The sequence below is a fragment of the Chiloscyllium plagiosum genome, chromosome 15, assembly GCF_004010195.1.
Source record: "Chiloscyllium plagiosum isolate BGI_BamShark_2017 chromosome 15, ASM401019v2, whole genome shotgun sequence".
In the NCBI taxonomy this organism is placed as follows: domain Eukaryota; kingdom Metazoa; phylum Chordata; class Chondrichthyes; order Orectolobiformes; family Hemiscylliidae; genus Chiloscyllium; species Chiloscyllium plagiosum.
In genome coordinates this window covers 72,322,574-72,347,278 of record NC_057724.1, presented here as the reverse complement: position 1 = coordinate 72,347,278, position 24,705 = coordinate 72,322,574, and the positions used below count along the sequence as shown (strand labels likewise).

Below are 24,705 nucleotides of genomic sequence, written 5' to 3'. Positions count from 1 at the left end.
GTGGATTGGTCATGGGAAATGGAGGGTTACAGGGATATGGTACAGATGTGTATCTAGTAGGGTGCTCTTCAACGGGTCAGTGTGAACTTGGTCTGAATGGCTTGCTTCTGTGATTCAGAGGAAACACTTTCTCTGTGTATACTTTATTCAATTCCTTCCAGCATTTGAAACACTTGGATCATATCCCTCTGAAGGGTCAAATGGCTCTGAAGGGGCAATGAGGTAAATGTTTATCATCTGTTCTTTTACCTTAGCCTTCGGTAACCTGATATCATTCTGAAGTAAATCTCTTAGTGTTTTTGGTTTGCTCCTTTTCTCAGTCCTGGACAAGACACCTCATGTTGAAACCACCATCGTGAGTAGACTGGGAGGTTGGGGCTTGTTTCATTTTCTCAAGCTGTCCTTTTACGTTCATACATGGAAGGGACAGGAAACCATCATCTGCACCAAAAAACTTCACCCACACAGATTTCCCGAAGCCATGCAAATCTCCAGTGCCTTGTCATGCTAAAGGAAATGAATCTGCGGGAGCAACTTTGGGAGATTGTTCCCTGACTCCTGAACAAAGCTCCAAAGGACTGCAGTAAATCACAAGCCCCACAGTGTAAACTGTGGAAATTGATATACCTCTCTCACCCTGACCTATCCAGCACTGTCAGATTTCCAGCATCTGCAGTATTTTGCTTTTGTACTGTCACATGAGATCTGGACAGGAGTAAAAGCCTACACTGTTGTATGCCATGGGCCGTTTCTTAACAGACCTAGCAAAAGGGCAATAGCACTGTGTTTCCAAGTGCGAATTGCACTGATCTGCATCCAGCTATAAACAGCGAGATAAATTCTTCCATAACATAGTACTTCCAAATGAGATGTAATTGTACCTTTCACACTACAACAGTGAAATCTAGAGTTTGCTGATTGTGACTTGTGTTAAATGTGTCTATAATCACCTGCAATCAGAGTGACTATTGATTAAATACACATTCCTACATCATTTTAGTACATAACTGTCTGCTACACAGCCATTGCATTGACTATAAAGAATTGATAGCACCATAATAGTATTGATCTGCCATTGAAGAGTATATAGGCATATTTATCCTTGATTGGAACCTCAAATCTCCAGTACAATCATTTCTGTCAGAGTATTCCCAGTCGTATGAATGGGTACTTGTTTATTGGGCATGTGTGGAAGCAGATTCAATCATAACTTTCAAAAAAGAAATCTGATAAATATTTGTAAAAGCCAAAAAGATTGCAAATGGGGAAATAGCAGGGGAAGAGGGATAGCTTTTCAAAGAGCCAGCACGTGCACAGTGGGTCAAATGGCCTTCTGAGTTGCAAGGCGCTAAATTTGACTTTGTCTGCTAGCAAATCGGCAAACCATTTAACACCCCTCTAAATGGACACTATCTTTGATGTCGGGGATTTTAACTGAGGATGGGGTGTCAGAGGAAGTTGACCTGTTAACTTCCTTTCAGTATTACTGCCCAATCACCTAATGTCCCCTTTACTGCAGAGATATTAAGATATTTAATGTAGTCCATGCTTAGTCTAAACCAAGGGGAGGTAGTGCTGTGTCCCTAGGGATTCTGAGTTACCGGACAATCTAATCTGTTAGAGGTTGGAGCCTTGGAGGGTGTTGGTAGAGGCAACAACACTTCTTCCAACACATGCTTGGTCAGGAAATTCTTGCACACCACCTGCCTGTCATTGGTATGTGCTGGGAAGATTTGTTGCTTGATACTTAATCTATTTATGGGGCGTCACAGTGCCTTAGTGGTTAGCATTCCTGATGAAGAGCTTTGCTCAAAATGTTGACTCTCCTGCTCCTCGGATGCTGCCTGACCGGCTGTGCTTTTCCAGCACCACATTTTTCACTCTGGTTAGCACTGGTGCCTCACAGCACCAGGAAGCCAGGTTTGCTTTCAGCCTCGGGCGACTGTCTGAGTGGAGTTTCCACATTCTCCCCGTGTCTGCGTGAGTTTTCTCCGGGTGCTCTGGTTTCCTCCCACAATCCAAAGATGTGCAGGTCAGGTGGATTGGCCATGGAAATTGCCCATAATGTCCAGTGGATTAGTCGTGGGATATTCAGGGTTACAGCGATAGGGCAGGGGTTGGCTCTGAGTGGGTTGGTCTTTGGAGGGTCAGTACAGACACAATGAGCTGAATGGCCTCTTTCCACATTGTAGGATTCTATAATTGTATTTGACCACATGGTGCGTGTGCCTTCTTCAGCTGCAAACATATGATCGAGCAGCCAATCCCTGAGCTTCTGGTTCAGAGTCAGGGAGGCTAACCCCTGCACCAGAAGTGCTCCTGTAAAAGGACAGCATAATAATTTTGTAACATAAGAATTAGTATTAGGAATAAAGAATTCAGCACCTCAAGACATCTTCAGCATTTTAATACCACCATGACAGGCCTCATAGAATCATAAAGCATGGAAACAGACCAACACTTCTGTGCTGACTAGATATCCCAATCGGATTTAGTCCCATTTGCCAGCACTTGGCCCATATCCCTCTAAGTCCTTCTTATTCATATACCCATCCAGATGCCTTTTAAATGTTGCAATTGTACCAACCTCTACCACTTCCTCTGGTAGCTCATTTCATACACACACACCACCCTCTATGTGAAAAAGTTACCCCTCAGATCATTTTAAATCTTTTCCCTCTCACCTTAAACCTATGTCCTCTAGTTTTCGGTTTCCCCCCATACTAAGAAAAAGACCTTCCAATCATTATCATGATTTTGTAAACCTCTATAAGGTCACTTCTCAGTCTCTGATACTCTTCAGCCTTCTTCACACACCCCTGTCTGCCTACGACTCTACTTTCAAAGAATGTGGTGTCATTGCTTGGCAACATTCCCCAGGACCTTACGATTAACTGCATAAACCCTGCTCTGGCTTGCCTTAGCAAAATTCAACACCTCACATTTATCCAAATTAAACTCCATTTGCCCCTCCTTGGCCCGTTGGCCTCATCTCTGCCTCAACCTCACTTTCCTGTCTGCTCTTCACAACTCCTTGACCCATTACTCATTAAAAATCTGTCTATCTTCCCCTTAAATTTATTCAATGTCCAGTAATTCCACAGATTCATGACCCTTTGAAAGAAGTAATTCCTTCTCCTCTCCATTTTAATTCTGTTATCCCTTAGCCTAAAACGGTGACCTCTTCTGCTCAATGTGTATCAAATTGTCAGTTCTTGATCTGCCAGGTTTACCATTAGCTCTGGCGCTGTGACTTCACTTAGGGCTTTCAAACATTTTTTTGAATCTAATTCTGTAGTTCTCTCCTTGTTTTGATCACTGACCCAGACTTGCCTCTGATGGGAGGAAGTGGGGACTGCAGATGCTGGAGAGTCAGAGTCAAAAAGTGTGGCGCTGGACAAACACAGCAGGTCAGGCAGTGTCCAAGGAGCAGGAGAATCGTTGTTTTGAGCATAGGCCCTTCGTCAGGAATGTGATGGGGGGAAGGGGGCTGAGAGATAAATAGGAGGGTGGGGCTGGGGCTGGGCTGGAGGTAGGTAGCTGGGAAAGTGATGGGCCTCCTCTACCTCCAAATCCATACACATTACGACTGGAGGAAGAATGCCTCATCTTCTGCCTTGGGACCCTGCAACCACACGGTATCAACATTGACTTCCCTAGTTTCCAAATCTCTCTTGCACCCCACCTCATCCCAGATCCAATCCTCCAACTCGGCACTGCCCTCTTGACCTGTCCTACCTGTCCATCTTCCTTCCCACCCAGCTGTTTCACCCTCCCCTCTGACCTATCACCATCACCCCCACGTGCATCCACCTGTTGCCTGCTTCCACACTATGAGGATTCTCTGATTTGAGAATGACAGATGAGTCATTAAGCTGATGATTCTTCCTTCTGTTTGTTCAGACAGATCCTATATGAGGAAGGGAAGTTTCCATGGCCCCAGGACATACTGCGATACTTCACACCCAGTGAAGCACTTTTTGAAGTGCACGCGCTGTTTTATTGTGCTCATTCCTGGGATGTGGATGTCTCTGACGAAGCTGATCTATTTATTGCCCATCTTACCTTGCCCTGGAGAAGATAATGGTGTGTAGTCCCACCCACACATAGAGGTTAGGAGCAGGAGTAGGCCATTCAGCCCTTTGAACCTGTTCTACTATTCATTATGATAGTTGGCTGATCATCTAACTTAGCCTGTTTGCACATTTCCCCCATATCTTTAATTTCAAGTGCTGTCCAACTCCTTCTTTAAGTCATAAAATGTTTAGTCTTCAACTGCTTTCTGCAATAATGAATTCCATAGACTCACCATTCACTGATTGAAGAAATTTTTCCTCATCTCCGTTTCCCCAAGTGTCCTTGGACTGTGACCCCTAGTTCTGGACTCCCTGGTCATTGTGAACATCCTTCCTGCATCGATCCTGCCTAGTCCTGTAAGAATTTTGAGATTCCCCTCAGTCTTCTGGATGTAATCCTAGCCGATACAACCTCTCCTCATCCGTCAGTTCTGCCAACCCAGGAATCAATCTGGTACACAGAAACCTCGGTTATCCAGCATTCGATTATCCAAATTTTGGATTATCCAGCAAGATCGCAAGGTCCCAATGGTTGGCTAAACTGTGTTATCCAACAGGCGATTATCTGACGTTCGATTATCCAAGCAAAATACTCCCCGCGCGTGCCACTCGGTTAATTGAGGTTCCTCTGCCCTTCACTGCACTCCATCTGTAGCAAGAACATCCTTCCTTAGATAAGGAGACTAAAACTGCACATAATACTCCAGGTATGATCTGAGCAAGGCCTACATAATTGCAGCAAGATATCTCTGCTCCTGTACTTAGATTCTTTCACTATTAAATCATTAATATGTATTGTGAATAGTTGTGGGTACTTCATTAGTGACTGCCTGCCATTTGGGGAAATAAACCTGCTTATTCCTGTTATTTGTTTCTTGTCTGCTAATCAGCTCTCTATCCATGTCATTACACCACCTCCAATCCAAATGTACTTTAACTTAATATGCTAATTTTTAAATGTGGGACTTTTATTGAAAGCCTTCTGAAAGTCCAAAATAACCTCAACTACTGGTTCCCCCTCATCAACACTGTGAATTAAACCATTGAAGAATTCCAATAGATTTGTCAAGCGTGATTTCCCTTTCACAAATGCATGCTCACTCTGTTCAATCCAGTCACTATTTCCCAAGTGCTCAGCTATTAATTCTTTTATATTGAACTCTAGTGTTATCCCCACTACAACATCAGGCTGACTGGTCTAATTCTTGGCTTTCTGTCTACTTCCCTGTTTAAATACCAGGTGACATTAGCTGCTCTTTAATCTATAAAAATTGTTCTAGAGTCTAGAGAATCTTAGAGACTGATTACCAATGCATCCACTATTTCCAGGGCCACTTCCTTAAGTACTCTGGGATATAGTTTATCAGGCTGTAGGGATTTATCTGCCTTCAATCCTACCAATTTCCCCAATACTAGTTCCCTCAGTGTCTCCCTCTCTCTCTCAACCCTTTGACTCAGTAACGCTGAAGGAACGGGGATCTATTTCCAAGCGAGGAGAGTGAATGGCTTGAGAACTTGCTGGTGCTGCACTTGCTACCCTTATCCTTCTACATTGTAGAAGTCACCATTCCCAGCTTTGGAGGGCGCAGTAATGGGCAGTGCTGATGAAGGAATCTTCAAGGTTTGTAATGTATGAAACACAGCAGCCAATTTCTGCTCAGCAACATCCCACAGTCAGCTGAATATGGGGCAGGATACTAGGAATACCTCCCTGCTTGTCTTTGAAACAGTACCATTTATGTTCAGCTGAGAGGCTAGTTGGATCAGCTTAAGATCTCATTTCAAAGGTGGCCTCACTGACAGTCCCTCAGGCTTGTCTTGGTGCATCAGCATGCTTTATGTCCCTCAGTCTCCCGAGGGAGGTCCTAATCCATGATGACTAGCATGGCTTCAATTCCCATCACTGGTTTGAGGTTACCGTGAAGGACTCTCCTTCTCAACCTCTTCCCTTGCCTGAGGTCTGGTGGCCCTCAGGTTAAATCACCACCAGTCGCTTCTCTCCAATGAGAGAACGGCCCCTTTGGTCTGGTAAAACTATGGCGACATAACAACAACAACTGTTCAGAATCAGAGACCGAAGTGGTACCCCCGGGAGCCATAGATAACACCCTCAGGACAGTCGGCTTTTCTAGAGCCATGACTCTCATCCTCATATCTCGTAACATAGCAATTTACATTTATATGTTAGCTTTAAAATAGTAAAACATCTGAACACAATTTACAAGAACTCTTCCTAAGTTCAATATAACGTTTAGTCATAGAAGTAGATGGGAGGAAAGATGATTACAAGTTTATGGGAGGGGCAGTTTAATGGAGCCTTTGGTGCCAAAAGCTGCATTGCACTTTATTTGATGCTGGCAGGATCTTGTGGGCCAGTTATTACTGCTTTTGATGTCCCAGCAGGGAATGTGCTACAAAAACAGCTCATAGGTTAGTATTTCCACGTTTCATCCACAGTGAACTTGAAAACTCATCATGTAATGATTTAACTGGGAGGAGTGCACTGATAATCATCTCCCATGGTTCCACAAGTCACCATCAAAATGACCAATTACCTGATTGACAGCTACACAGGACAAAAGCAATTCGAACTAGGTTTTATCATTAATACAAAATAACTATTTATTGTAACACTTTAATGATTGAGAAAGAAAAGAAAGAATTCCAAATCTACTACTATGGAACATAAAATATACCCCTTTAAATAACCTTGAATATACACCTCTCTCTCTCTCTCTCATTTGTCTGTCTCTCTTTCTCTCTCTCATTATTGAGACAGATGGTTTGCTGCACATATATTATTGTGTGGGGGGAGAAACAAAATTCCATAGATCAAAAGTCCAAATTACAGGAATTGCCATTCAGTTCCTTTTGATTTCAGCAATGATGTTGGCTGTGAAATGATGATTGTTCTTCACTTCACTCATTGATTCAGTGGACCCAGGCTCTTTCTTGTTTGAAATTTTTCTGAGCTTTCTTGATTTTCTTGTCTTTTGGCCCACATGAAGAGAGAAAGAGAGGCAGGCTGAGAGACAGGTACTTGCAGTTTGCAAGCCCTGGATGTCTCTAATTGCTGTGCACTTACTGATTTGAAACAAACTGCAGTTCAACCAAGTCGTAACACTCTGCTGGTATTTCAGCAATTTAGACGGATAAATTGAAATGAAAGTTCGAATGCTACCAGTCCAAAGCAGTGGTCCTTCACAATCTAATAATCTGTTGCCTGTTTTCCAACTTGAACCACATACCCTTCACCCATTACTCCTGTTCTTGCTCACCTTAATTATCTCCTCTTCTACCAAAATTCTCATCCATTGTGTCACCCTCCCTGTGTCTATAATTTCCTCAAGTCACATTCAAAAAAAATCTGGGCCCATAACACGACATCAAATGCCTTCACCCTGCCATTGATGGCTGTGACTTTAGTTCCTTGGGCAGTAAACTCTGGAATTCCCGAGAATTCTACACTTCCCTGTCACTCACACATCTCCATCCTTACAGGCATACTTTAAAACTACTCCCTTTGATCAGATTTCTGTATGCGTGCGTGTGTGAATGTGTTTGTGTGTGTGTCTGTTTGTTTGTCTGTGCATGTCTATTTGTCTGTGTTTGTGTGTGACTGTCTGTCTCTGTGTTTGTGTGTATCCGTTTGTCTGTGTGTGTGTGTCTGTCTGTGTGTATCTGTCTGTTTGTCTGTGTATATGTGTCTGTGAGTCTGTTTGTCTGTATGTATGTCTCAGAGTGAGTGCGCGCGTGAGATCTCTCGGGGAAGTTTCACCGCATGAAAGATACCTTATAAATAGATGTTGTTGTTGTAAATCTGAATTCACTTACCAGATTGATACACCTCACTGGTCTCTTCTGTGGCCTGTTGCTGGAGCGAATCATTTGGTCAATTTGTGCAGAGATAGTTTGAATGTAGCCTTGCACATCTCAGCAATATGCGAAAACCATTGCTTCACGGTGAGCTATCATCTCGACTGAACCACAAAGTACAAATATAGCATTGGGAGAAGATTTCTCAGTGTCAGTGCCTTCATTGGGTGATGCTTGTTCTTCGGAAATGGCACTTTGCATCAAAGACACAGGACAGTTGAGAAATGCTGCAACTTGATTCAAAAGTAATGAGACCCCAAGATTGATTTACATAAAGATAAGACGTTGTAGCATCCAAGAGAGCTTGGACCTGGCTCCACTGTGCACCTCTCACTGTGCAGTCTCTTCACACATTGGAGACACAATGTCGTGTCATAAACCACAAACAAAAAACTCTCAAGCCTTGAAGTGACAACATATGGGGACCAAATGCATAAAAGCTTCCTCTCCACTTTCTATCGAAGCAGGCACTGGCAACGTTCAAGCATTTGTGGATAATGGTCAGTTACAGTCATAGAGTCATAGAGATGTACAGCACAGAAACAGACCCTTCGGTCCAACCCCGTCCATGCTGACCAGATATCCCAACCCAATCTATTCCCACCTGCCAGCACCCGGCGCATATCTCTCCAAACCCTTCCTATTCATATACCCATCCAGATGCCTTTTAAATGTTGCAATCATACCAGCCTCTACCACTTCGTCTGGCAGCCCATTCCATACACATACCACCCTCTGTGTGAAAAAGTTGCCCCTTAGGTCTCTTTTATATCTTTCCTCTCTCACCCTAAACCTATGCCCTCTAGTTCTGGACTCTCCCATCCCAGGGAAGAGACCTTGTCTATTTACTCTATCCAGGCCCCTCATAATTTTGTAAACCTCTATAAGGTCACCCCTCAGCCTCCGACGCTCCAGGGAAAACAGCCCCAGCCTGTTCAACCTCTCCCTATAGCTCAAATCCTCCAATCCTGGCAACATCCTTGTAAATCTTTTCTGAACCTTTTCAAGTTTCCGATAGAAAGGAGACCAGAATTGCACACAATATTCCAAAAGTGGCCTAACCAATGTCCTGTACAGCCGCAACATGACCTCCTAACTCCTGTACTCAACACCCTGACCAATAAAGGAAAGCATACCAAATGCCTTCTTCACTATACTATCTCCCTGTGACTGCATTTTCAAGGAGCTATGAACCTGCACTCCAAGGTCTCTTTGTTCAGCAACATTCCCTCGGTCCTTACCATTTCTCTGCTAAGGTACTGGGACAGGGGGAGAAATATTAGATGTCAGTGTATTTTTTTCACAGGGATTTTCCCACACATGTGCTAAAACATCTTGGAAAATCCCAGAAAATATGCCTTGAATAACCCCCCGCCAAGTTCTCCCACTAAACCCAGACTGAATGAAGGCAGCAACTCACTAAAATGTTCATGGTCTAGTATCACAAGTCATCACTTCAAGTGCCCTGTTCATTTGGTCACAAGCCAAAACTGGTCAGAGCAGCAAAACTGCTTAAAGCTCTGGTGAAAGCCACTTTTTTAGCTGTGGTTCAGTCTGTAGTTGTCTTGCCTTAGAACTAAAAGATGGTGCGGTGCAGGCCCCACAAAAGACAGCATGGTTGGGTGGCACGATGACTCAGTGGTTAGCGCTGCTGCCTCACAGCACCAGGGACGCGGGTTCGATTCCAGCCTCGGGTGACCGTGTGGAGTTTGCGCATTCTCCCCGTGTTTGTGTGAGTTTCCTCTGGATGCTCTGGTTTCCTCCCATAGTCCAAAGGTGTGCATGTTAGGTGAATTGGCCATGCTAAATTGCCCGTAGTGTTAGGTAAGGGGTAAATATACGGGTATGGGTGGGTTACGCTTCGGCGGGTCGGTGTGGACTTGTTGGGCCGAAGGGCCTGTTTCCACACTGTAATGTAATGCAATGTTAGGTGAATTGGCCATGGTAAATTGCCTATAGTGTTCAGGCGTGTACAGGTTAGGTGCGTTAGTCGGGATAAATGTAGAATAATAGGGTAGGGGAATGGATCTGGGTGGGTTACTCTTTGGAGGATTGGTGTGGACTTGTTGGGCCAAAGGGCCTGTTTCCACACTGTAGGGATTCTATGATCCAGTGTGGAACTGAGGGTCGACAGAGTGCTGCCTGTTGGATCAGATGTTAAACTAGGGCTTTATGTGCCCTTCCAGGTAGAAAGAAATGATCCCATAGCGCCATTCTGAAAAGGAGTAAGAAGTTATCCTCAGTGTCCTGGCCATTATGACACAGCAATAGTGGTTTATGTGAGCTTGCTGTATGCAGACTGGGTGCTGCCTACCTTGTTGCAATAGCCATTGCATTTTACAATGATTTAAATGACTAAAATGCTTTGAGCTATCCAGGGAAAAAGCAAACGTGAGTCCCCATAGTCTGCTGTCTTGTTACAGACAGAGAGAGAGGCTGATGTTGGTGAGATGAACCTCAGGCCCAGCACACACTGGTAGGCAGGCAGCAGCCTAGTGGTATTACGTCTTTTTCTGGGGACCTAGGTTCGAATCCTGCCATGGCAGATGGTGGAATTTGAATTCAGTTTTAAAAAAATCTGGAATTAAGAGTCTAATAGTGACCAGGATTCCATTATTGATTGTTGGGAAAAACCATCTGGTTCAATGTCATTGAGGGAAGGAAACTGCCATCCTTACCTGGTCTGGCCTACATGTGACTCCAGACCCAGAGCGATGTGGTTGACTCTGAACTGCCCTCTGGAAAATTAGGGATGGGTAATCAATAATAGCTTAGCCAAACTCCCTTATCCTGTGAATGGCTAAAACAAAGGGGATACTGCCTTCAGGATAGTCTCAGCCAGTATGAGAATTGAACCCTCACTCACTGGGTGAGTGACTGACAGACACAGTACCAATGCAGGTCTCTTGTTGACATTTGTCGTCCATCTTAGTTTGGACAGCGCAATAGTGCTGTCATGAAAATGTTGTTTAATGTCACAGTTCTCAGATGCACATTCAAAATATTACTCTGAGTACTAATAATACTGTAATGCTGGGAAATCAATGGGGAAACACGTCTGGGAGGTTTCAACTATTTTTGTAAAAACATTTTGAAAGGAAGAAAGTTTCATTTCAACAGCACATTATAGAATATAGAATGTTGAACATTACAGTGCAGTACAGGCCCTTTGCCCTTGATGTTGTGCCGACTTGTGGAACCAATCTGAAGCCCATCTAACCTACACTATTCCATTCTCATCCATATGTTTGTCCAATGACATTTAAATGTCCTTAAAGTTGGCAAGTCTACTACTGCTGCAGGCAGGGCATTCCACACTCTTACTACTCTCTGAGTAAAGAACCTACCTCTGACATCTGTCCTATATCTATCACCCCTCAATTTAAAGCTACGTCTCCTCATGCTAGCCATCACCATCTGAGGAAAAAGGCTCTCAATGTCCACCCTATCTAACTCTATTAACCTACTTCTGTCTAACGAAAACAACCTCAAGTCCCTTAGATTTTCCGCATAAGGTCTTCCCTCCATACTAAGCAACATCCTAGTAAATCTCCTCGGAACACTATCCAAAGCTTCCACAGCCCTCCTATGATGCGGTGACCGGAACTGTGCGCAATACTCCAACTGCGGCTGCACCAGAGTTTTGTACAAATGCAACATGATCTTATGGCACCAAAACTCAGTCCCTCCACCAATAAAAGCTAACACACCATATGCCTTCTTAACAACCCTATCAACGAGGGTGGCAACTTTTAGGGATCTATGTACATGGACACCGAGATCTCTCTGCTCATCCACACTACCAAAAATCTTACCATTAACCCATTACTCTTTATTCCTGTTGCTCCTTCCACACCTCACACATTTCCACATTAACCTCCATTTGCTACCTCTCGGCCCAGTGCTATGTCCCTCTGTGACCTGAAACATCCTTTTGCACTATCCGCCGACCTTAGTGTCATCTGTGAATTTACGAACCCATCCTTTTACGCCCTCATCAAGATCATTTATAAAAATGACAAACAGCAGTGGCCCCAAAACAGATCCTTGTTGTATACCACTGGTAACTGAACTCCAGGGTGAACACATGGGCGCCATGGTGGCAGAGTGGTTAGCACTGCTGCCTCACAGCGCCAAAGGCCCAAGTTCAATTCCTGCCTCAGGCAACTGTCTGTGTGGAGTTTGCACATTCTCCCTGGAGTTTGCACATCCTCCAGTTTCCTCCCACAGTCCAAAGATGTGCAGGCCAGGTGAATTGGCCATGCTAAATTGCGCGTAGTGTTAGGTGAAGGGATAAGTGTAGGGGAATGGGTCTGGGTGGGTTGCGGGTTGGTGTGGACTTGTTGGGCCGAAGGGCCTGTTTCCACATTGTAAGTAATCTAATGATTTCCCATCAACAACCACCCTCTGTCTTCTTACAGCTAGCCAATTTCTGATCCAAACCCTCAATCCCATGCCTCTCTATCTTCTGCAATAGCCTACCATGAGGAGCCTCATGAAACGCTTTACTGAAATCCATATACACCACATCAACCTCTTTATCCTCATCCACCTATTTGGACATCTTCTCAAAGAACTCAGTAAGGTTTGTGAGGCACGACTACCCTTCACCAAACCGTGAAGACTATCCCTAATCAATTATTCTTTCTTAGATGATTATAAATCCTATCTCCTACAACCCTTTAGCAATACTTTACCCACCACCAAAGTAAGCCTCACTGGTCTATAGTTACCAGAGTTGTCTCTATTCCCCTTCTTGAACATGGAGACAACATCTGCTATCCTCCAGTCTTCTGGCACTATTCCTGTAGACAATGATGTAAAGATCAAAGCCACGGGCTCTGCAACCTCCTCCCTGGCTTCCCAGAGAATCCTAGGATAAATCCCATCCGGCCCAGGGAACTTATCGATTTTCACACTTTCTAGAGTTGCTAACATCTCCTCCTTTTGAACCTCAATCCCGTCTAGTCTAATAGTCTGTATCTCAGTTTTCTCCTCAACAACATTGTCCTTTTTCCTGTGTGAATACTGATGAAAAATATTCATTTAGCGCCTCTCCTATCTCCTTAGGCTCCACACACAACTTCCCACTACAATCCTTCACTGGCTGTAATCTTACTCTCATTATTCATTTATTTCTGACATACCTATATAAAGCCTTAGGGTTTTCCTTGAGCCTACCTGCTGAAGACTTCTCATATCCCTTCCTGGCTCTTCTTAGCTCTCTCTTTATGTCCTTCCTGGCTAACTTGTAACTCTCAAGTGCCCTAACTGAGCCTTCATGCCTCAGCCTTCTTCTTCCTCTTGACAAGAGCGTCAATTTCTTTAACAAACTATGGCTCCCTCTCTCAACAACAACCTCAATAATTATCAAGGATACATCGTAACTGTTCCTTGAGCAAGATCCACATTTCAATTGTGACCATCCCCTGCAGCTTTCTTTCCCATCCTATGTATCCTAAATCTTGCCGTATCGCCTCATAATTGCCTTTCCCCCAGCTATAACTCTGGCCCTGTGGTATATACCTATCCCTTTCCATTGCTACAATAAATGTAACTAAATTGTGGTCAATATCACCAAAGTGCCCACCTACCTTCAAATCTCGCACCTGGCCAGGTTCATTCCCCAGTATCAAATCCAATGTGGCCTCGCCCCTTGTTGGCCTGTCTGCATACTGTGTCAGGAAACCCTCCTGCACACATTGGACAAAAATGACCCATCTAAAGTACTAAGTGTACTTATCGAAGTCTCTCCGAAATGTCTCAAAGCATTTTGCTTAAACCAGGAAGTGCAGTGCCTGACTTTTAAGTAGACAAACCCTGCAGTTAATTTGTACACAAGTTCCTCATTATGACTGCACTGAGTTGTTAGGTTCGGATGTGGATAAAGTGTTTGAGTGGGATTTGGAACCGCAACCATTCAATTTCAGAGGTGAGAGCTGAGCCTTTGTGTATTAACAAATCGGTTCCCGGAAGAAAGATTTCGAGAAATTAAGTACCTTACGTAAAAAATGTAGCCATTGAGATGCAATAGATTGGGAAGTTACTGCCTCAGTTTTAATTGCATTTTGTACAAGTGAGGTCCAACATGACAGCAACGATTTGCCTTGATATGGTGCATTTAGGATAATAAAGTGTTCCAAGGTACTTCACAGGAAGCGAAAGTCCGATAAATTTCAACCCGTGTTCAGAATCTTCCCTAGAGGCATTGTGGCAAGAGTTGGAAATGCAGTTTAATTTGGCGTAATGCCCTCAGTTTCCTGCCCAATGAATTCTGTCCACTTCCATCTCGTGGACAAGGGCAACAGATACCCCCCCCCACCTCCAACCACCCATGCAAATTCCCCTCCAAGCCACTCGCCATCCTGACTTGGAAATATATTGCCATTCCTTCACTGTCGCTGGCTCAAATCCCTCATGGCATTGTGGGTCAATCTACAGCACATTGACTGCAGCATTTCATGAAGGCAGCTCACCTCCACCTTCTCAAGGAACAGTGAATAAATACTAAACTAAACACAGAGAGTGCTGGAGAAACACGACAGATCAGGCAGCATCTGTGGAGACAGAAACTATTAACATTTCAAGTCTGGTATGACTCTGCTTCAGCAATAAATCCTGGCACAGCCAGCCACTCTCCCATCTCATGAGTAAAAATGTGATTGAGACATTGAGCCATGCTGTTGTTCTTAAAAAAATACTCTAACTGTTTTGAATGAGAGCAAAGCAGCTCATCCCACTAATCATAAATATCATAACCACTCATCAGAAGATCATACTCACTCATCATCTATGGAGAGAGAGACAGAGTTACTGTTTTGAGTCTGATACAACTTTAATGAAAAAAGTCATCTTGAACTCAAAGTGGAGACAGTGAGGTCTGCAGATGCTGGAGAGCAGAGTTGAGGGTGTGTTGCTGGAAAAGCACAGCAGGTCAGGCAGCATCCGAGGAGCAGGAGAATTGATGTTTCAGGCATAAGCCCTTCATCAGGAACGATATTCCTGCTCCTCGGATGCTGCCTGACCTGCTGTGCTTTTCCAGCAACACACTCGCAACTTTGGACTCAAAGTGTTAACTGTGTATCTCTCTTCACAGATGCTGACCTACAGCACATTTGTAATAGTTTTTTTGTTTTTATTTCAGGATCCAGGATTTTCACAGTTGCTTTAGTCTCCCCAGTGTCCTGGCCAATATTCACTCCTCAACTAACCTCTCAAAAACTAAACCTGATGTTTATCATATTAGTGTTTGTGGGAGCTTACTGGGAGGAAATTGGCTGTGGCATTTCCGACATTATAACAATGACCTACACCTCCAGAAAAGGAAGACTGGCATTTATTTCCCATTTTCACATCCACGTCACAGCTCTTTAAAGTTATAGAGTCATAGAGATGTACAGCATGGAAACAGACCCTTCGGTCCAACCCGTCCATGCCGACCAGATAGCCCAACCCAATCTAGTCCCACCTGCCAGCACCAGGGCCATATCCCTCCAAACCCTTCCTATTCATATACCCATCCAAATGCCTCTTAAATGTTGCAATTGTACCAGCCTCCACCACATCCTCTGGCAGAGTTATAAGGAGTTCTTTCTGAATTGTTATTGTGGAACAGCAGTCACTTTTCCACAAACAGCAATAGGATAACCATCAGATAATCTGTTTTTCATTAAGGGCTACATATTGATACATTCTACATTCACATCTGAGTTGTTAATGCACATGACAAGTCACAAGGGTCCCAGCACCAATCCTGGTGGTACACTGCTGGTCACAGGCTTGAGGTTGTGAAAGTTGCTACATAAACCTCTTTAAAATACTTCAAAGCTGGCTTCTGCTGATTTCAGAAATGCATGCAGTTGAATATAACCTTTGGCACTTTCCTTGCTGATAGATAGCATGCTACCGAATAACAATGGTGAATCTGGGGAAGCAGGCATAAATGGCTGAGTGGCCTCCTTCTCCCCTGTACCATTTACAAGTCAGCCATTAAGTCTGTCCTTGTTTCGTAGGCAGTCTGTTCTGATCGGGTGCACTTGAGAAGGATTTTGCTAACAATGCTATAAACTAAGGAGCTGGTGGCAATGGCTGGGCCTGACACTTTGATGTGCCAGTCAATTCAATGGAAACGTTTATGGGCTTTGTGTGAAAGCTGATGGATTTATGGACAACTTATGCTGAATGCAAATGAATTCAGGGCAGACTGTGGAGTAGATCAGAATAATAATTTAATTATTTTGTCACAGGGAGTGATGGCAGGGTGGGGGGGAGAGGGGAGTGAAGCAGTGGAACAAGAAGGATGTCAGTAGATTTTATGAAAAGGCACTATCAACAAATGGCAAACAATAATCGATTAGGAATTGGGTCAGTCAACTTTGGTCTCTTTCACTGACCCACACATGATTTGCTCCACTCAATGCTGCTATTTAAAAAGATCTTTCGAGTTTAATTGGTATTCATGGCATTTCAGGAGTTGAGGATTACTGCTTGCTAAAATTAAAGGCTGCATGTATCTGATGTGGTTTTTAAATCTGTAAAAACAGAAAAAAACTTCATGTTTTGTTCATCATTTTATGCTGTGGCTTGGAATTTCAAACGACTGTGCATTTTTTCACTAGGCACTGGTGTTCAATGTGCCAAGTTCCTGGTTACACTGTCAGAAGGGTGAGGGGTTTTAGTTCACTTGGAGGCACAGGGAACAGTGCAGATTACCAAGTAAACACACGTCAAACTTTGAAGGAATGGCACAGTAGATCTGCTGTAATGGGTAATTTCAACTTTGCATGTTGTACACTAGCAAACAATGTTGTATTGGCTGCCCATTATTACATGTGTCCAGATTATCCTGTCCATTCATGAAACTAACTAACATTTGCTCCATTGCTGACAGAAGCATATCATATTATGTATTCATCCACCAATATTGCCTCCAATAGCTTTAAGTCCAAATGCTTCCTGCATTCTGCAGCCCTTCTGTCTGCCATTTTGATTTCTGATCTCTCTTTTGGACTGTTAAAGGACAGTTCCAATTCCTCTACTTATCCATGTCCTCTTTGCCAGTGGGAAGTATGGCACACAAGAAATAAAGAGTATATATTTACATATTCCATGTATTGTAGTAAGGCATCCCAAGGAGTGTAGTCAAGGAAACATTGACATTGGGCCATGTGAGAATATTGGAATCGGTAATCAAAAAGCTGGTCACAGAGGGAGATTCTAAAGATGCTCGTAAAAGGAGGTGACAGAGGTTGAGGTGGGAGACATTTGGAGAAGGACATCATCGGTTTAAAATCGGGGAGAGATAAAGGCACATTTTCTAATGATGGAGTGAGGGATGTGCAATGGTACACCGGAGCTGCAGGACAGCAGCATTCCTCCTTATTTTAAATGAGTTTCCTCCAACCCTACAATTGTTTAATTGTGACCTTTTGTGCATTCACGCTTTTAATTATTGCATTGCTGCTGTCCTTGACTTCAGCCACATCGGTCCCATAATCTGTAAATCTTTTCCTATCACTGTCCATCTCTCTCGATTTCCCTTTATTTGTTTTGATTTGATTTATTATTGTCACGTGTACCTAGGTATAGTCAGTTCTTCTGTAGTGTGATGCTTGCGTTCTTGTGTAAGCCCTTGGTTTGGAAAACCCGCGCTTTCGAAACAGCGATTAAAGCGTTGATGATGTTATACCCACGGTTTAAAAGTTTGCTCTATAGAAACAGTCCCCCAATTTGTCAATCGCGTTACAGAGAGTTCAAGTTGATGAAATGCACGTTACGACCTGTACAGTGAAGAGTTTTGCTTTGAAAGCAGTGTAGACAGATCATATTATTTAAAATGCATAAAGGTAACAGAACAGGGTGACGAATACAATGTTACAGCTGCAGAGAAGGTGTACAAAGAGCAAGATCAACATTGAATTTAAGATTTGAAAAGTCCATTCAGCAGTCTAACAACATTGGAGAAGAAGCTGTTCTTGAATCTGTTGGTATGTGTGTTTAAGCTTGTGTATGTTCTGCCTGACAGAAGAGCTTTGAAGAGATTATAACTGGGGTTATAATCCTTTAAGACACTTTTTTCTCTTTAAAAAAGTCTCTTGTTAACTCCCAATATATGCGGTTTGGCATCAAAGTTTGTTTCATAACACTCTAGCATGTGCCTTTGGGTGCTATGTAAGTACAATTCATTGTTTTCTGAGAGTTGCAAAGCTGATGACATTCCGATCTGAAAGGGATTTTAAAATTGGTTGTAAATTCAACTTGCATAAATCTTCAAAAAGACTTGATTGTTATGGGCTGTTGGTGTGAAAATAATCAGCAGCTATTACTCAAATGCTTAGTAGTTGGACGTCAATACAACTGATGACCAAGTGTTTTAACTGAGCTTTATTCTAATGACTGAAATAGCTTAGTGTCTTGGAGTGTTGCAAAGTAATAAGCAGAGAGGCAAGCTGTTAAGCCTTTAAGTCATTAAAATTTATATTTGATGCCATACGCAGTTGCAACTATCTTTGGTGGTTTGCAATAACATACCTACTGTGCACTATCGCATTTATGACAAAAGAAAGCACGGCCCAGTATGCAAATATGATACTGAAGTGTCAAAATCATATTCACAATGCTTCACATCAGCCCTGCTACGCAAGGAGCCCTTTGAATGGTTCGTACTTGAACGCTGTGACCCAAATTAAAAATCATTAGTGAATTCTTTTTTCCAGCATTCACGCAGAGAGAGGACACCCCTCCAGAAGGATCAGCAGCACTTGCAAAAATTTAATTAGGTGGATTTTAAAATAAACAAATTCTGCAGGAAGCCCGGCAAATGACTTCTTGCGATTATGGTTGTATTATGCAAAAAGAGCTTAACCTGGGTGATTAATACTGTGTGCAACTTAAACATGTGCCCTGCAATACTGCAAACACTTTTTGTTAATTAGTTCCGCTAGAATACCAAATTGCTGGGGGAGCATGTTTTAAGCAGCCTTTCTAGCCATTTATAGAATGTTCAACAGAACAAAAGAAACTAAGGACAAAAGACCCTTTGACGTTTGTGGGTGTCTGTTTAATGATTGTTTTCAAAAAAAAAGGGGAAGCCTTTTCATTGTGGAAGCTGAGCAGCAAAGGTCAAGCAGGGAAATGGAATGAAATGGCATGATGGGCTGAATGGTCTTCAGCTGCACTCTCAGTCATTGTGATCTTATGCAGTCTGGTAGCCTCAACAGGTATGGGATTTAACCTGCATTGTTGGCATTGCTCTGTACCTCAAACCAGTTAACTGTGTTAACCATCTTCTCAATCTCGACCCTCACCTGAGGCATGGTGACCCTCAGGTTAAACTTACCAGCTGTCACCTCTACTCTAATGAGAGTACTCCTGTGGCTTCATGCAGTGAATGGCTGCTATATTGTCAGAGGTACTGCTTTTCTGTCGCAATACTGTGCGTAATCTTTGCAGAAGTGGGCTTCCCAGTTTAACTTGAAAAAAACCCGCAAGACCAGTTTGGGCCAAAGAGCCTGTCTCAGTGCTGCAGGACCCTATGACTCTGTGAACTGCAGATGCTGTAAATCAGAAATAAAAACAGAAATTGCTGGAACAGCTCATCAGGTCTGGCAGCACCTGTGGAGAGAAAGCAGAGATAACGTTCTGGGTCAGTTGCTGAGGAAGGGTCACCAGAGTGGAAATGTTAACTCTGATTTCTCTCCACAGGTGCTGCCAGATCTGCAGAGCTTTTCCGGCAATTTCTGTTGTTGTTTCCCAGTTTAATTATTTGACAACAGCAACTGGACTTTACTTTGGAATTTTCTTCACAAGATGTGCCAAAAATTGCAAATCATTTATTTTAAGTTTTCTACTGATATGTTTCCGTACAATTGAATAACAAATATTTTTCTTTTGAAATAATTTTATTCTGGTGTTCGAACTGGAACAATGGAACAATGGACTGCTTTATAATGTGTTGAGAGTGTGTTGCTGGAAAAGCACAGAAGGTCAGGCAGCATCCGAGGAGCAGGAAAATCGATGTTTCGGGCCGTAGCCCTTCATAAGGAATGAGTTTGTGTGTTATTAAAAATTCCCATGGTGTGGATGCAGAAGCAACGGTTAATGAAGAATTAAGAAGGGAAGTCTTTGCTAAAACTATAGTCTGCCTGCTGCTGAAATATTGTGAAGGGTTTTGGGTCCCTTCTCAAAGGGAAGATATGCTGGTATTGCAGGCAGTCCAAAGGACATTCACAAGGTTGCTTCCAGGTATGGAGGCACCATCTTATAATGAGAGGTTGTTGGGCCTGTACTCATTGGAATATAGAATAATGAGAGGTAACCTTATTGAAACATACCAGATTCTTAGAAGATTTGACAGGGTATACACGGAAAGGTTGTTTCCCCTTGTGGTAGAGTAAAGGGCCAGGGCACATAATCATGATGAGGCAGAGATAAGAAGGAATTTTATTTCTGAGGGTCATGAATCTGTGGAATTCTTTACTGCAGAGAGCTGCTGAGGCTGGGCTGTTCAGCATACTTAAGGCTGAGATAGACAGATTTTTGATCCGTAAGGGAATGAAGCGTTTTAAGGAAAAGGCAGGAATGTGGAGTTGAGGATGATCAGATCAGCCATGATCCCATTGAATGGTGCAGCAGACTTGATGGGCTGAATGGCCTACTTCTGCTTCTGTGGGGGTGGGTCCTGCAGCTGCTGGAGATTAGAGTGGTGCTGGAAAAGCACAGCAGGTCAGGCAGCATCTGAGGAGCAGGAAAATTGAAGTTTCAGGCACAAACCCTTCATCAGGAATCCAGATGAAGTGTTTTGCCTGAAACGTCGATTTTTCCAGCTCCTCGGATGCTGCTTGACCTGCTGTGCTTTTCCAGCACCACTCTAATCTTGACTACCTCTGCTTCTGTGTCATATGCTCTTTATAAAGATGGACACCTCACAAAAATTGGCAACAAAAGAATCCCAGAGAACAAGATCAGGATAATAAAAACCGAAAGTACTGTGGATGCTGTAAATCTGAATCGAAGACCAAAGTTGTTTGAAAAGTTCAGCAGGTTTGGCAGCATCTGTGGCGAGAAATCAGAGTTAACGTTTCAGGTCGAGTGACTCTTCCTCAGAAGATCAGGATAATGTTCACTTTTCTCACAAGTAGCTAGCCCGATAGCTTGCTATGTTAAGCCTGCTGGTTACCTAGTAATCCAGAGGGCTGTGCCTAATGTGTCACCATTCACGGAAAAAAAAAATCAGATAATCACTTCATATTCCGGAAGGGCTTGCATTTATCTCACACTTTTAACAAGTGCCAGCCACCTCTGAGCACCTTGTAGCTGATGTTGAATGTAGATAACGTGACAACCAATATGCACACAGCAAGCTCCCCGGAGCAGCACTGTGATAATGACTTGATTATCTGTAATGTCATTGGAGAATAAATATTGGACAGGAGAATTCTGTTTTTCTCAAGTCTGGAAACAAAATGTTGGCATCGGTGCAAAGGTAACCATGAAGCTGTTGAATTTTCATTAAAGATATTTAATTCATTAATCGTCTTTTTAGAAGAAACCCTTCTCTCCTTACCTATTCTGTGTCTAACTGTGGTTACAGTGCCATAGTAATCTGGTTCACTCTTCATTGCTCTCTGGAGTGGCATGGAAAGACAGAAAATAGTGGTCAGCCTGGACAATGAGGGATGGATTGTAGAAGGTTAGTCTGCAGTTACAATCAGTAGTCATGAAAGCTAAAAGTGTGTTACATTTTATTGCGAGGGGAATTCAAATCCTGACTTATGCTTCAGTTGTACAGGGTATTGGTGAGACCGCATCTGGACATGTTATCTACATCCCAACATCAGCTGCAAGGTACTCAGAGGTGACTGGCACTTGTTAACGAAGTCTTTCCAGAATCTGAAGTAATTATCTAAATTTTTTGTGAATGGTGACACACTAGGCACACTTGGACATTGTACTTCGAGAAGGATTTTCATGGAATGCCCACAATGTGGAAGCAGGCCTTTTGACCCATCGAGTTCACACTGCCCCTCCAAACAGCATTCCATCCAGACCCAGCTCGACCTTATCCCTGTAACCCTGCATTCACCATAGCTAACTCACCTAACCTGCATGTCTTTGCACTGTGGGAGGAAACCGGAGCACCCGGAGGAAACCCACGCAGACACAGGGAGAGTGTGCAAAGATGTGCAGATTAGGTGGATTGGCCATGCGAAATTGCCCATAGTGTCCAGGGATGTGTAGTCCAGGTGGATTAACCATGGTAAATGCAGAGTTACAGGGTAAGGGTGGGGAGGGTGGAATAGGGTGGGATGCTCTTCAGAGGGTCACTGTGGACTCAATGTGCTGAATGGCATGTTTCCACACTGTAGGGAGATTCCATGAATGTTGAGTTGAAGTTAAATACTGGTAACTTTATAACTGGAATGCAATCTGTGAAAAGTTTGCACTGTTGACTAATCTTGAACACTTCAACTTCAAATGTCGAGTGCCTCATCACCGTTTTTTTTGCCTGAATCAAGTTTAAAATCTCCCACTAAGGTGTACAGGAGCTTTTCACTGAATGAACAAATTGTTACAGCACAGAAAGAGGCCATTTGGCCCATCGTGCCTGCACAAGCTCTTCATATGAGCATCATTATCTGTTGCCAATCAGCTTTGTCCCAAAATCACTGCACATTATTCCTAATCATCACTCAAAACCCTCTTGAATGTTACGATTGAACCTGTCTCCATCATATTTCCAAGCAGTGCCCTGTAGAACCTAACTACTCGCTGTGCCAATAAGGTTTTTTTCACATTACCCGAGTTTCTTTTGCACATCACTATAAATCTTATGACTTCTCATTCTCACCTTTTGCAAACAGGAACAACTTATCCCTAACTACTATCCGTGAGGTGGAATAGTATTTCCATATTGTAAGATTGAAAGAAATGTGACAGGTCCCATAGAAGAATAAGATAGGCTTGGATTATCAAAGTGATTCCCAGTCACAGACAACTGTAGTAAGGTGGGGGACACTATCACTGGCTTTGTGGTAACAGAATTCGACAACCGTATGAGTGGACAGAAGTAGAGCCCGCACGTACGCAAGCTCTTACGCAAAAAGGAGACTATGAGCGAATAGTCCAGTCTGTATAAATTGCTGTGGTTTCCCAAAGACAAGTGAGATGCTCTCTTCTGTTTATGAGTATGCTGTATGTCTGTATTGACCTCACTGCTGTGGAATGTAATGGGAGTGAGGGCGGCACACCGATAGAAACAGCAAACTGAGCTCACACAGGCAGCCTACTCCACACTGCCCTTTCAAAGCTCAGAAACCCAACAAACCCAGAAGCATCAGTCTCTGCTGTACCCGTTTCTTTCTTATGGGTAAATCTGAAGAGTAGCTGGGGAGAAACCGCATGGCCTTATCGTATGTTTCAGCTACAGCTTCTTTCTTTTCTCTTAATTAAAAATCACACAACACCAGGTTATAGTCCAACAGGTTTATTTGGAAGCACTAGCTTTCGGAGCGCCATTCCCTCATCAGGTGGTTAACCTCCTTTTCTCTTGGTTACAAAAATCCTGATTGAGAAGTGAGATCATGCTTTGTCCCCATCTTCTCCTGAATGTAGGAGATTGAGTGGCGATGAAACTGACTGCTTCCCCTGCTCAGATATTCTGCAGGGTGAATCCTGTGAAACAGTTCAGGTACAATCAGGAGTCAAGATCCTATCAACCTAACGGTGCCCTCAGTACTGAAAGCATCAGCTTAGAGTTTGTACTGAGGTTTGTACAGTGGAATTTAAACCGACAACCTCCTAATGAGGAGATGAGAGAGCTACCCGTTGAGTCACTTGACTCCCTGAGCAGACACAACCCACCCACTGCCAGTCCATATCATGATTGATCACTCTTATGAAAGACTGACTGTGTGACACTCCATCGAGAGTAATCAAGCTCTTTTTGAAGCCCCATATTCATGCAAATAATTTTCCTTTCACTGTCAAAGAATTCAGGTAAATATAAGACCTTCTTTGTGCATGATAAGCACAAAGAGTGCAATCAAATATTACATTTTGGAGCGAAATAGAATTTACAGCCATTCAGTCCATCAGAGCTATACATGTGTCTATGCCCTACATGTGTGTCCTTCTATCCCTCTCTATCCACATAACCTTCTCCTTCTTGTAAATATAAATATATCTATGCTGTTGATCCTAAAATATGGTAGGGGGTTCCACTACTCTCTGGCTGAAGAAGCTTTTCCTGAATTCATTGTCAGATTCATTAATGCCCATCTTGTATCTCGGAATCCTAATTTTGGACTCTCCCACGACCCAAATCAACCCCTCTCATAATCTCAGTGGCCTATATCAGATCAGAGCACACTCCACCACCACCCTTCACCAGCACCACATCCTTGTTCCTCAAACAATTTTATTTTCCAGAGAAAAGAGTTCTACCCAGTTCATTTCCGGATCAATTCAGATTTTTGAACAGAGCCTGGTGTTTTCAGCTGCTTCTGAGTTTACTGCAATGCATATAGGGTCACTGCAGCAATCACATCAACTGGAGGAGCAGGGTCAATGATGCCAGGAACAAATAGCAGAGAATGAGGAGAGTCACTCAGTGAATAAATCCAAGAAGGGAATTGCCGGCAGTCCACCCAAAGAAGGGGACCTGCTGTACTAATAGTTGCTACTGTTTATAGCAATTTGATGTTTGAGAGGGTTGAGGTCAAAGCCCGTGTTCAACAACAGCAACAGCTTGCTT

General features: G+C 43.2%; 1 protein-coding gene across 3 annotated transcripts in view; it reads left to right on the top strand.

Moving 5' to 3' along the window:
- The window catches only part of aff2 (AF4/FMR2 family, member 2), a 526,072-nt gene that overhangs the window by 150,952 nt on the left and 350,415 nt on the right, over window positions 1-24,705 (top strand). The gene's annotated exons all lie outside the window — the stretch shown is intronic.